This window comes from Asparagus officinalis, chromosome 7 (assembly GCF_001876935.1).
Source record: "Asparagus officinalis chromosome 7, Aspof.V1, whole genome shotgun sequence".
Classification (NCBI taxonomy): domain Eukaryota; kingdom Viridiplantae; phylum Streptophyta; class Magnoliopsida; order Asparagales; family Asparagaceae; genus Asparagus; species Asparagus officinalis.
In genome coordinates this window covers 149,874,698-149,889,000 of record NC_033800.1, presented here as the reverse complement: position 1 = coordinate 149,889,000, position 14,303 = coordinate 149,874,698, and the positions used below count along the sequence as shown (strand labels likewise).

Sequence of the window (14,303 nt, the reverse complement as noted above, 5' to 3'; positions counted from 1 at the left end):
TTAGAGGGGCAGCAAAAAGTCGAATAAATTTTTGGGCACAGTTTAAAGGTATTGCCACAATTGCAAATTTTGTTTAAATGACGTTAGGAGGGAATCATGTCGTTGTAGGTGTAGGAGGCTGGAACCTAGGCAGGAATCTGCAGTCATGGGCATCAGCGCAACTCCAAAGGACCAAAGCCCATAACCACCAATTCCAACCCCCCAATGGCGCCGTCGAGGTCCGCCGGAGACCGGAGGAGATCACGGTCTTCGGCTCCGGCCATGTTCATGATTTTGTGAGTTATAACCCATGATTTTTAACCATTTTTAGTTGTTTTAATTCTTTAGCAAATAATTTTGCAGAGGCTAATAATCACGATTTCGTGAGATATAATCCATGAAATTTACCCATATTTAGTCGATCTGATTGTTGATAAACAATTCTGTGGGGCCAAAACTCACGATTTCATGAGCTATAATCTACAATTTTGGCCTTTTTGTTGTTTCAACCCATTGACAAATAATTGCGCGGATGCCAAAATTCACGATGTTATGGCTCTAACCTTTGATTTTGGACCATATTTAGTTGTTTCGGTTCTTTAGCAAATAATTTTTTGCATGCCAAAAATCATGATTTCTTTTCCTATAACACATGATTTTTTGTCATTTTTAGTTATTTTAATTCTGTGGCAAATAATTTCACAGATACCAAAAATCACCATTCGTGAGTTATAACCAATAATTTTTTACCATAATTACTCTTTTTTTTGACTTGTTAGCAAATAATTTTATGGATGCTAAAATTTACGATTTCATGAGCTATACCATACGATTTTTGGCCATTATTTGTCATTTCTATCTGTTGGCAAATACTTTCATGGAGGTCAAAATTCATGATTTCATGAATCATTTTGTGAATGTCAAAATTCATGATTTTATGAGCTATAACCCGTGATTTTTTTAATATTTTTCTTCATTTTGACCCATTGACAAATAATTTTGTGTACATCAAAATTCATAATTTTGTGAACAACTCATGATTTTACGCCAATTTTACTTCGTTCAATTTTTTGGCAAATAATTTCACAGAGGCAAAAAATCAAGATTTTTTGAGCTATGAAGATGATGCCTTTTGTTAGGTTTTTGATGGATTTTAGTTTTGAGGAATTGTGGGTGTTTTTGGCTTTCTGTGTTTGCTTTGATGAAAAAAGATGAGAAATTTCGCAAGTTAATGATGTTTGTTTTGATGGTAATTGATTTTTTCCTTTTTTAGTCATTTTGAACTATTTATAAATAATTTCGTGGAAGCTAAAATTCACGATTTTGCGAGCTCATAGCCCATGATTCTTAGCTATTTTTAGTCATTTCGAACATTTAGTAAATAATTTTTTGAATGCCAAAATTTATGATTTCATGAGCTATAACCCATGATTTTTGGCCATTTTCAGTCATTTCCACTATTTTTAAATAATTTCTCTAAGGTTAAAGTTCACAATTTTATGAGTTATAACCCACAATTTTAGCTATTTTTAGTTATTTCAATTCTTTGGTATATAGTTTTCGTAGAGCCCAAAAATCATGATTTTGTGAGCTATAACCCACGACTTTTGGTCTTTTTTTAGTCATTTGACTCGTCGGTAAGTAATTTCATGCATGCTAAAATTTAGAATTTCAGGAGCTATAATTTCATGGAAGTCAAAGTTCACAATTTCGTGAACTATAACTCACGATTTTTGGCTATTTTTAGTTGTTTCAATTCTTTAGAAAATAATTTCATAGAGGCTAAAAATCCACGATCTTTTGCCATATTTAGTCAATTAACTCGCAGACAAATGATACCGTGGAGACCAAAATTCACGATTTTATGAACTATGATCAATAAATTTTTTCCTTTTTGTTATTTTGACCCGTTGGCAAATACTTTCGCGTAGGCCAAAATTACTATTTCATGAGGTATAACCCATGACTTTGGCCAAACTTAGTCGTTTTGAATAGCCGGTAAATAATTTTGCAGAAGCTAAAATTCACATTTTGTGAACTATAACCCACAATTTTAAGATATTTTTAGTTTGCTACAATTCTTTAGCAAATAATTTTGTGGAGACCAAAAATCAAGATTTTGTGAGGTATAACCCATGATTTTTAGTCATTTTAAGATGCTTTGATCCATTAGCAAATAATTTCACGAATGTCAAAATTCACAATTTCTTAAGCTAGAATTTACGACCTTTGGCTACTTTTAGTCATTTTGATCCGTTGGCAAATAATTTCACAGAGTCCAAAATTCATAATTTCATGAACTATTACTCACAAAATTTTACCATTTTTAGTCGTTTCCACGTGCTTCTAATAATTTCACAGTAGCCAAAACCAACAATTTCGTGAGCTAGAACTTATGATGTTTCCTCATTTTTAATTGTTTTGACCCATCGGGAAATAATTTCATGAAGGCTAAAATTTTTCTCGTATGCTAAAAATCACGATTACGTGAACCATGTCATACAATTTTTTTTGCCATTTTTAGTTTCAATTCTTTTGCAAATAATTTCATCTATGCTAAAAAAATTAAAATTTTGTGAGCTATAACCCATAAATTTTTGCTACTTTTAGTTATTTCAATCCGTTAACAAATAATTTTGTGGAGGCGAAAATTCACGATCATAAACTATAATCTATAATTTTTGGCCATTTTGATCCTTTGGCAAATTATTTCACGGGGCCAAGATTCATGATTTCTTGAGCTATTACCTATGATTTTTGGCCATTTTTAGTCATTTTAATCCGTTAGCAAATACTTCCAAAATTCATGGTTTCATTACTTATAAGATACGCGTTTTGGCTATTTTTTTAGTAATTTCCACCCATTGACAATTTGTGAAGATCAAAATTCACGATTTCATGAAGAACAATTTTTCAAAACAGGCCCATTTAGTTTTTTATTTTTCAAAATCGACCGATTTTTCTTTTATTTATCAAAACCGACCCGATTTTGTGATTAGCAGGCTAATTACTATCCTAAATAGTCGGGGTTGCCAACCCCGACTATTTAGGATAGTGTTAAACCCTAATTAAAGGCCTTAAACCCTAAAAATTAATGTCCTAAATAGTCGGGGTTGGCAACCCCGACTATTTAGGATAGTAATTAGACTGTTAATCACAAAATCGGGTCGGTTTTGATAAATAAAATAAAAAACAGTCGATTTTGAAAAATAAAAATCTAAATGAGGCTGTTTTGAAAAATTGTTCTTTCATGAACTATAATCTTTGATTTTTGTCCATTTTTCGTCATTTTTCACTGGAATGCAAATGATTTCTTAGCAGTTAAAATTCACAATTTTGTGAGCTATAACCCATAATTTTGGCAATTTTAGTCATTTCAATTCTTTGGCAAATAATTTGGCAAATAATTTTTTAAGTAAAAAATAATGATTTCATAAGCTATAAAACCCACGATTTTGGCAAAGAATAATAATTTCGTGAGCTATAAAACCCACGATATTTGGCAATTATTAGTCATTTCGACCCGTTAGCAAATAATTTCATGGAAGCCAAAATTTATGATTTCAAGAGCTATAATTTGAAAATTTTGGCCATTTTAATCATTTAAATATATTGACAAATAATTTTGTGAAAGTCAAAATTCATGATTTCATGAGCAATAACCCCTGATTTTTGGCTTTTTTTAGTTGTTTCATTGTTTAGCAAATAATTTCATGGAGGTAAAAAATCATAGCTCTATGAGCTATAAACCTTGATTTTTTGCTGTATTTAGTTGTTTCAATTCATTGACAAATAGTTTCACAAAGGCTAAAATTTACGATTTCATGAGCTATAATCTATGATTTTGGGCTATTTTTTTAGCATTTCAACTCCTTGGCAAATAATTTCATGGGGGCTAAAATTCACGATATCTTGAGATATAACCCATGATTTTTAGGCACTTTTAGTCACTTCAACCTGTTGGCAAATATACAACTCACAATTTCATGAGCAACCTTTTAATTTTTGGCAAATAATTTCACAGGTGTCAAAAATCACGATTTCATGAGCTATAACCCATGATTTTTAGCCATTTTTAATTATTTTAATTCTTTGGCAAATAATTTTACGGAATCCAAAATTTAATATTTCAAGAGCTATGACTCATGATTTTTGACTATTTTCAGTCATTTCGATTCGCTGGCAATAATTTTGCTGAGGCCAAAAATCACGATTGTGTGAGCTATAACCCATAATTTTTGGCTATATTTAGTAGTTTCAACTTACTGGTACATAATTTTTGGGAGACCAAAATTTACAAATTCATGAGCTATAAGGCCATGACCCACGAATTTTGATCGTTTTTAATTGTTTCTACTCGCTCGCAAATAATTTTATAGAGACAAATTCATGATTTTATGAGCTATAACCCACAACTTTTAGCCATTCTTAGTCATTTTGACTTGTTCTCAAATAATTTCATGGATGCCAAAATTCATCATGAGCTATAATCCATGACTTTTTGTCATTCTTAGTCGTTTTGACCCATTGCTCAATAAATCGCGAAGCCAAAGTTCACGATTTCATAGCATCTCATGATTTTTGGCCATTTTTAGTTGTTTTAGTTTCATAACAAATAATTTCGCTAAGACCAAAAATCACGATTTTGTGAGGTATATTTTATAATTTTTGACCATATTTAATTGTTTCACTTCTTTGGCAAAAACTTTCGTGGAAGGCAAAAATCACGATTACATAAGCTGTATCCCACAAGTTTACCATTTTTAATTGTTTCAAATCTTGGGCAAATAATTTTTTATGAACTATATCCACGATTTTTGCCTATTTTTAATCATTTCAACCCATTGAAAATAATTTTGTGGAGGCCGAAATTTATGATCGTAAGCTGTTATCTACAAAATTTGTCCACTTTTAGTTATTTTCAACCATTGACAAATAATTTTGTGGAGGCTAAAATTCACGATTTCATGAGCGATAACCCTTTATTTTTAGCCATTTTAGTTGTTTTGAACCCGTTGGCAAATACTTTCATGAAAGTCAAAATTCACGATTCATAAGGTTAACATGCTATTTTTGGCCATTTTATGGTCAAAGTTCATTATATCGTGAGCTATAACGCACAATGTTTACTGTTTTTAGTTGTTTCAATTCTATGGTAAATACGTTATTTGAGGCCAATTGTTACAATTCTTTGGCAAATTGAGTCCGAAAATCATGATTTCGTGAGCTATATAACTCCTGATTTTTGGCCATTTTTAATCATTTCAACCCGTTGGCAAATAATTTCGTACAGGACAAAAGTTATGATTTTGGGAGTTATATATTCCCCCAAAATCATGATTTCGTGAGCTATATAACCCCTGATTTTTGGCCATTTTAGTCATTTCAACTCATTGGCAAATAATTTCGTGCATGTCAAAAGTTACGATATGTTGGCAGATAATTTTGTAGAAGTCAAAATTCACGATTTTGTGAGCTACAACCTATGAATTTTGACCATTTTTAGTTGTTTCCAATCTTTAGCAAATAATTTTAAGGAGGCTGAAAATCACAAATTATTGAGTTATAATCCTTGTTTTTTAGCCATATTTAGTCAATTTGACCTATTGACAAATAATTTTGTTGATTCCAGAATTCATGATTTTGTGAGCCGTAATCACGATTTTTTGCCTTTTCATTGTTTTGATCTGTTGGTAAATAATTTTGTGGTGGCTAAAATTTATAATTTTATGAGCTATAACCCATGAGTTTTTGTCATTTTAGTCATTTTAATTCTTTGGCAAATGATTTCGTAGCGACCAAAAATCATGATGCCGTGAGCTATAACCAATAATTTTTGGACGTATTTAATCATTTTAACTTGTTGACAAAATAATTTCATGAAGCCAAAATTTACAATCTCATGGGCTATAATCTACCGTTTTTATCTATTTTTTGTCATTTCACCTTTGTCAAATATTTTTGTAGAGGCTAAAATTCATGATTTCATGAGCTAATGCATGATTTTTGGCCATTTTTTATCGTTTCAACTCGTTGACAGATAATTTTGCGGAGGCCAAAATTCATAAAATTGTGAGCAACTCATGATTTTAGCCATTTTTAGTATTTCAATTCTTTAAAAAATAATTTTACGGAGGCCAAAAGTCATGATTCTGTGAGGTAGAATCCACAATTTTTGGTTATATTTAGTCGTTTCAACTTGTTGGAAAATAATTTCAGTGTGGAAAAAATTAATGATTTCATGAGCTATAAAGTTATAAACCATAAATTTTGGCCATTTTTAATCGTTTCAATTTATTGGTAAATAATTTTGCAGAGACATAAATTTAGGATTTCATGTGCTATAACCCACGACTTTAACCATTCTCAGTCTTTTTTACCCGTTGCCAAATAATTCACGATTTCATAAACTATATCCTCCATCTTTTGACCATTCTTAGTCAATTTGAACCGTTGCTAAATAATTTGAGGAGGCCAAAATGTTTGATTTTGTGGCCCACGTATCCACGTTTTAACTTTAATCACATTTTTAAACTAACTCTTGTAGACACGTTTTTCAAAATCACGATTTTAGTGGTAACAGTTTTAAACCACGCTTTGTTTAGTTAAAGGATAATCACGATTTAATAATATTAAGGACTAAACTCCTATTGGTCAGTTTAGTTGGAGATAAGATTGTCAAATAACCGCTCATGTTGATGGAACATGGGATAATTGTTCTATTTAAGACTTAGTCCTCTCTCTATCCATAAGGTGAAATTTTCTCTCTCCATCAAGAAAAAAATTCGAAAAAATTCAACAGGGCTAAGAGAGAGAAAACTCAGGTCTAAAACGTTGTTCTTCCTGCAATCATGGATCAAGATACGCTCTCGTAATTAAATTATTCTTCGTGAAAATCATATTGTTCTAGATCTTGGTATTATGATGATCAAATCAAAATTAAGTTTAGTTTGATTTGCTTAAATTAAGTATTAGGTTTACACAAAATTCACTATTTCATAAGCAACTCTTGATTTTTGGCCATTTTTAGTTGTTTCAATTTTTTGGTCAATAATTTCACAGAGGCCAAAAATTACGATTTTGTGAGCTATAATCCATAATTTTTGACCATATCTAGTTGTTTCAATACTTTGGCAAAATCTTTCGTGGAGGTCAAAAATCACGATCACATGAGCTATATCCTAGGTTTTTTTGCCTTTAGTTGTTCCAATTCTTTGGCAAATAATTTCGTGAAGGCCAAAAATTAAGATTTTGTGAGCTATAACCCCAATGATTTGTCCATTTTAGTCATTCTAACCCATTGAAAAATAATTTTGTGCGGACCAAAAATCATGGTCACAAGCCATAATATGCAAATTTGGCCACTTTAGTTTTTTCAACCTGTTAGCAAATAATTTTATGGAGGCCCACATCCTTGATTTCATGAGCTATTGCCGATGATTTTTGGTCATCTTTAGTCATTTTGGCCTGTCAGTAAATAATTTCTTGGAGGTCAAAATTCACGATTTCATGAGTATTTGGTCATTTTTATAATTTCATGAGCAACTCATGATTATTGGCCATTTTCAATCGCTTTAATCCTTTGGAAAATAATTTTACGGAGGCCAAAAATCATGATTTCGTGAGCTATAATGCACAAATTTTGGCCATATTTACTTATTTTAATTCTTTGGGAAATAATTTTTCAAAGGCCAATAATCACCATTTTCGTGAGTTATATCTCATGATTTTTGGTCATATTTAGTCTTTTCGACTCATTTGAAATAATTTGCATAGAAAAAAATTCATGATTTCATTAGTTATAACCTGCAGTTTTTGGAAAATTTTAGTCAATTTGACCCGTTAGCAAATAATTTTGCACTGACAAAAGTTCATAATTTCATAGCTATAACGCATAATTTTTGGTAAATTTTTGTTATTTCAACACATCGGCAAATAATTTCGTGTAGGATAAAATTCAAGATTTCATAAAATTTAAGCCATGATCTTTTTGCCATTTTTAGTTGTTTCAACCCGTTGGCAAATAATTTTATGGAGGGCAAAATTCACAATTTTGTAAGTAATTCATGATATTTAGCCTTTTTTTATTTTGATTATTTTACAAATAATTCCGTGGAGACCAATAATCTAGATTTTGTGAGCTATAATCCATAATTTTGGGCCCTATTTTGTTGTTTCGATTCTTTGACAAAAACTTTTGCAGAGGTCAAAAATCATGATTTTGTTAGCTATGTCCCATGATTTTTGGTCATTTTTAGTTGCTTCTATTCTTTAGCAAATAATTTTAGGGTGGCTAAAAATTAAAATTTTGTAAGCTATAACCCACGACTTGGCCATTTTTACTCATTTTGACCCTTTGGTAAATAATTTTTGGAGGCTAAAATTGACGATCATAAGCTACAATCTATAATTTTTGTGCATTTTTAGCTATTTCGAGCCATTGGCAAATAAATTCGTGGAGGCCAAAATTCATGATTTCATGAGCTATTGCCCATGGTCTTTGCCCATTTTTGGTTGTTCCAACCCGTTAGCAAATAATTTCATGGAGGTTGAAATTCACGATTTGATGAGTTATAACCCATAATATTTGGTAATTTTTAGTCATGTCAAACCGTTGGCAAATAATTTTGCAAAGCCTAAAATTCATGATTTCACGAGCTATAACCCACGATTTTGGCCATATTTAATCATTTCCCCCAAATGCAAATAATTTCTGTAAGGTCAAGGTTCACAATTTCGTGAACTATAAACCATAATTTTGTTTTTAGTTGTTCGGTACACAGTTTCTTCTATGTGAAAGTTAACAATTTTGTGAGCTATATAACCCATGTGTTTTGGTCATTTTTAATCGTTTCGACCAGCTGCCAAATAAGTTCATGTGGATAAAAATTCACGATTTAAGGAGCCATAACCAATGATTTTACTCCATTTTTGTTGTTTCAATTCTTTGGCAAATAATTTTATAGAGGATAAATTCATGATTTTTTGAGTGATGGTCCTTGATTTTGGGCATTTTTAGTTGTTTCAATTATTAGGCAAATAATTTCGTAAAGGCCAAAAATCACGATTTCATGAGATATACTCCATGATTTTAAGCTATTTTTAGTCATTTTAATTCTTCAGCAGATAATTTTGCATAAGCCAAAAATCACAATCCAGTAAGCTATTTTTAGCCTTATTTTGTCAATGGAACTCATTGCCGAATAATTTCACAGAGGAAAAATTTAAGATTTTGTGAGCTATAGTCTATAATTTTTGGCTATTTTTCCCGTCTTGTCTCGTTGGCAAATAATTTCACAAATACCAAAATTTACAATTTTATGAGCTATAACCCATGATTTTAGACTATTTTTAGTCATTTCGATCCGTAGGCAAATAATTTCTCTAAGGATAAATTCATGATTTCATGAGCTTTACCCTATAATTTTTAGCCATTTATAGTTATTTTGACCTATTAGTAAACAATTTTACGAAGGCCAAAATCCACAATTTCACGTTTTCATGAGCTATACGCCATGATTTTTGGGCATTTTTACTTGTTTGGACCAGTGCGCAAATAATTTTACAAAGGACAAAATTCACAATTTCATGAGTAACTCATGATTTTTGGCCATTTTTACTCATTTCAATTCTTTGGCAAATAATTTCTCGAAGGCCAAATATCATGATTTAATGAGCTATAATCCATAACTTTTGGCCATATTTAGTTATTTTATTTCTTTGGCAAATAATTTTTAAGAGGCCAATAATCACCATTTTGTGAGCTATATCCCATGATTTTTCGTCATATTTAGTCTTTTTTGACTCTTTGTCAACTAATTTCGCATAGAAAAAATTCATGATTTAATTAGCCAAAATTTTGGTAAATTTTAGTCAATTTTAGTCAATTTGACCCTTCGGTATGTAATCTTACGGAGGATAAAATTCATAATTTCATGAGTTATAAGCCACAATTTTTGGCCATTTTCAGCCGTTTTGACCTGTTGGCAAATAATTTCACGGAGGATAAAATTGCCAATTTCACGAGCAACTCATAATTCTTAGCCTTTTTTAGTTGTTTCAATTCTTTTGTAAATAATTTCACAGAGGCCAAAAATGAAGATTTCATGAGCTATAATCTAGAATTTTTGGCTATATTTAATTGTTTCAATTCTTTAACAAAGACTCTTGTAAAGGACAAAAATCCTGATTTTATGAGCTATATCCCATGAATTTTGGACATTTTTACCTGTTTCAATTTTTTGGCAAAAAATTTTGTGGAGGCCAAAAATCAAGATTTCGAGAGCTACAACCCATGATTTTTGGCCATTTCTAGTTATTTTTGACTAGTCAGTAAATAATTTTGTGGATGGCAAAATTGATAATCATAAGCTGTAATATATAGTTTTCGGTCATTTTTAGTCATTTCGGCTCGTTGGCAAATAATTTCATGGAGGCAAAGACACATGATTTCATGAGCTATTATCAATGACTTTTGGCCATTTTTAGTCTTTTCGGCCCGTTGGCAAATAATTTCACAAATGCAAAAATTAACGATTTCAAGAGTTACTACCCATGATTTTTGGCCATTTTTAGTCATTTCGAGTTATTGGTAAATAATTTTGCGAATGCCAAAATTCACAATTTCATGAGCTATAATCCATAATTTTGGGCATTTTCAGTTGTTTCATTTCTTTGGAAAATAATTGCTTTGAGGCAAAAAATCATGATTTCATGAGCTATATAACCCACAATTTTTGGCCATTTTAATAGTCTTGTCCTGTTGGCGAATAATTTCATGTAAGCCAAAATTCATGATTTCACGGGCTATAATGTATAATTTTTGGCCATTTTTAGTCATTTTGATACATTGCCAAATAATTACGTAGAAGTGAAATTTCATGATTTCGTGAGCTATAATCCACGATTTTTGCCAATTTTTAGTTGTATCAACTCTTTAGTAAATAATTTTGCACGGACTAAAAATCATAATTTTGTGAGCTATAATCCATGATTTTTGGTCATATTTGCTCGATTTGACCCATTTACAAAAATTTTTGTGTGGGCCAAAATTCAAAATTTCATAACCTATAATAAATAATTTTTCGCCTTTTTGTTGTTTTGATCTACTGGTTAATTATTTCACGGATACCAAAATTCATGATTTTGTGATAAAAAACCCCAAGATTGTTGGTAATTTTAATTATCTTAATTCTTTGGCAAATTATTTCTTAGAAGCCAAAAATCATGATTCCATGAGGTATAACCCATGATTTGCTGTAGCGCTCTGACGCTCTTGTTGTTATTTTTTTCTTTTAAATTACTTTTCAGGTAGTTCGGAGTTTCGGAGAGCCGCAGGGTGACGGAGTTCTGGCATAGTCGCCGTCACGTATTTTTACTTGTAGAGACTCCTCTATAGTTTTGAGTTTTATCTAGACATTAGAGTTTCATATTCATATTGTAAAGGCCGTGTGCTTTAGTACGATTTTTAATTGATTCATGTTAAGACATTTTCATTATTCAGATATCAGATGTATTATAGTTGAGACATGATTCTTTTCATTTATGAGATATCTTTTCTATATCATGTCTATTATATTTATTCCCTTTATTTTGCCTGTTTGTACCTGCACTTCTATTTGGTTCTACTAGAGGATATTACTGTGATTGGTGAAACATGTTTATGCACAGTGTGGGTGCATGACAGGTTTGACATCTCTGGTTTCACCTTGGACTGCAGCCTTGTGTGAACCCAGGGGCGTCACAGTATAACCCATGATTTTTGGCCTTATTTAGTCATTTGAACCCATTGACAAATAATTTCACAAAGGCTAAAATTTATTATGATTTCATGAGCTATAATCTATGATTTTTGAAAATTGTTTCTTGTTAGTCCTGTTAGCAAATAGTTTTACAAGAGGCCAAAATTCACAATTTCATGAGTTGTAGCCTATAGTTTTTTGGCCATTTTTAGTTGTTTTGACCTATTGAAATTTTTCGCAGAGGTTGAAATTCACAATTTAGTGAGCAATTCATGAATTTTGGCCATTTTTTGTTGTTTTAGTTCTTTGGTAAATACTTTCGTAAAGGCTAATAATCACGGCTGCATGAGCTATTACCTAAAATTTTTAGCTATATTTAGTAATTGTGACTTGTTAGCCAAATAATTTCACACTAATCAAAATTCATGATTTTGTGAGCCATAACCTCTGATTTTTGGCTTTTTTAGTTGTTTTAACCTGTTGGCAAATAACTTCAAGGACGATAATAATCATGATTTCATCAATTATGAGACATGATTTTTGGCTATTTTACTAGTTTTGACCTGTTGGGAAATCATTTTACGGAGGAAAAAATTCACTAATTCCTAAGCAACTCATGATTTTTTTTGGCTATTTATAGTTGTTTTAATTATTTGAAAAATACATTTGCGGAGACCAAAAGTCACGATTTCATTAACTATACTTTAGCAAATAAATTTATAGAGGCCAAACATCATGATTTCGTGAGCAATAATACACTATTTTTAGCCTTTTTTTAAAATAATTTTAACTCATTGATAAATAATTTTGTAGATGATAAAATTCATGATCATAAATATAACCGATTGTTTTTAGCCATTTTTCCTCATTTCGACCCCTTGGCAAATCATTTCGCGAAGGCCAAAATTCATGATTTCATGAGTTATAATTCACAAATTTGGCCATTTTTAGCTATTTCAATTCTTTTGCAAGAAATTTTGTTGAGGTGAAACATCACAATTTCATGAGCTATATACCCATGATTTTTAGCCATTTTTAATCATTTTAACTTGTTGGCTAATAATTTTCTTCAGCTAAAATTTATGATTTTACAATCTATAGTCTATAATTTTTGGCCTGTTTTAGTCATTTTGATACATTGAAAAATAATTTTGGGCCATTTTTAGTTATTTTAGTTCTTTAGCAAATAATTTCACAGAAGCTAAAAATCACGATTTTGTGAGCTATAATCCATGATTTTTGGCTATATTTACCTGATTTGACCCATTGACAAAGAATTTTGTCGAGGCCGAAATTCACGATTTCATGAGCTTGAGTTAATATTTTTTGACATTTTTGTTGTTTTGATCCGTTGGCAAATATTTTACAGAGTCTAAAATTCACGATTTTCTGAGCTATAATGTATGGTTTTTGGCCATTTTTACCTATTTTAATTCCTTGGCAAGTAATTTCATAAAAGCCAAAAAGCATGATTCCGTGAGCTATAGCTAGGGGTGCATTCGGTCCGGATACGGCTCAGATATGATGCTTATCATATCCATATCCGCTTACCCATCTCGGATACGGATACAGATACAGATATACCTCGGTAAGAAAAACTTATAACCATATCCGCTAAAATCGGATACGGTTACGGATATACATGCGGATATATAAGCGGATATGCATGCGGATACAAAACAGATATGAGAAAACTAGATAGTATTGAGAAAAACATAGTTCATGTGATACAAAAAAGTTCGTTAATATGTCCATTATAACTAAATAGTTAAGATTAGTCATCTTGATCATCAAAATTAACCACAAATCCATAATCTAAGAATCGAAACTATCGTAAGAGTATGACTAATATGTATTCGGATATTTCGGATACGGATACAGATATTTTACTACAAAACCATATCCATAACCATATCCTATCGGTTATAGATTTGAGTAACCATATTCGTATCCTAACGGATACGGTTACGGATATTTCATCGGATACGGATACGGTTTAGCACCCCTAGCTATAGCCCATAATTTTTGGCCTTAGTCATTTCAACCAATGGTAAATAATTTAACTAAGGCTAAAATTTATAAGTTTATGAGCTATAATCGATGATTTTTGACTTATCATTTGAACCATTGACAAATAATTTGGACTTGGCCAAGATTAAAGATTTCGTGAGCCATAACCCGTGATTTTTGATAATTTTTAGTCATTTTGACCCATTGGCAAATTATTTTCACGGCGGCCAACTTTCATAATATTATGAGCTATTACCCACAACTTTTAGCCATTTTTAGTCACTTCGAATAGTTAGCAAATGATTTTGCGAAGGTCAAAATTCACGAATTTAGAAGTTATAACCCACAAAATTTGGCTATTTTTAGTCATTTCAACTTGTTGGCAAATAATTTTGTGAAGGCCAAAATTCACAATTTCATGAGCTATAACCTAAGTTTTTGGATATTTTTAGTTGTTTCAATTCTTTGGGAAATAATTTCTTTGAGGTGATCATGAGCTATAACCTAAGTTTTTGGATATTTTTAGTTGTTTCAATTCTTTGGGAAATAATTTCTTTGAGGTGATAAATCACG

The 14,303-nt window shown here is 31.1% G+C and overlaps 1 long non-coding RNA gene across 1 annotated transcript in view; it reads left to right on the top strand.

Annotated features, from left to right (window-relative positions):
• Nucleotides 1-11,332, top strand: part of LOC109849919 — an 11,888-nt gene extending 556 nt beyond the window's left edge. Inside the window, exons 2-3 of the long non-coding RNA XR_002249266.1 lie at nt 109-275; nt 11,290-11,332. This is a non-coding gene — a long non-coding RNA (uncharacterized LOC109849919). The remainder of the gene's footprint in view (nt 1-108; nt 276-11,289) is intronic.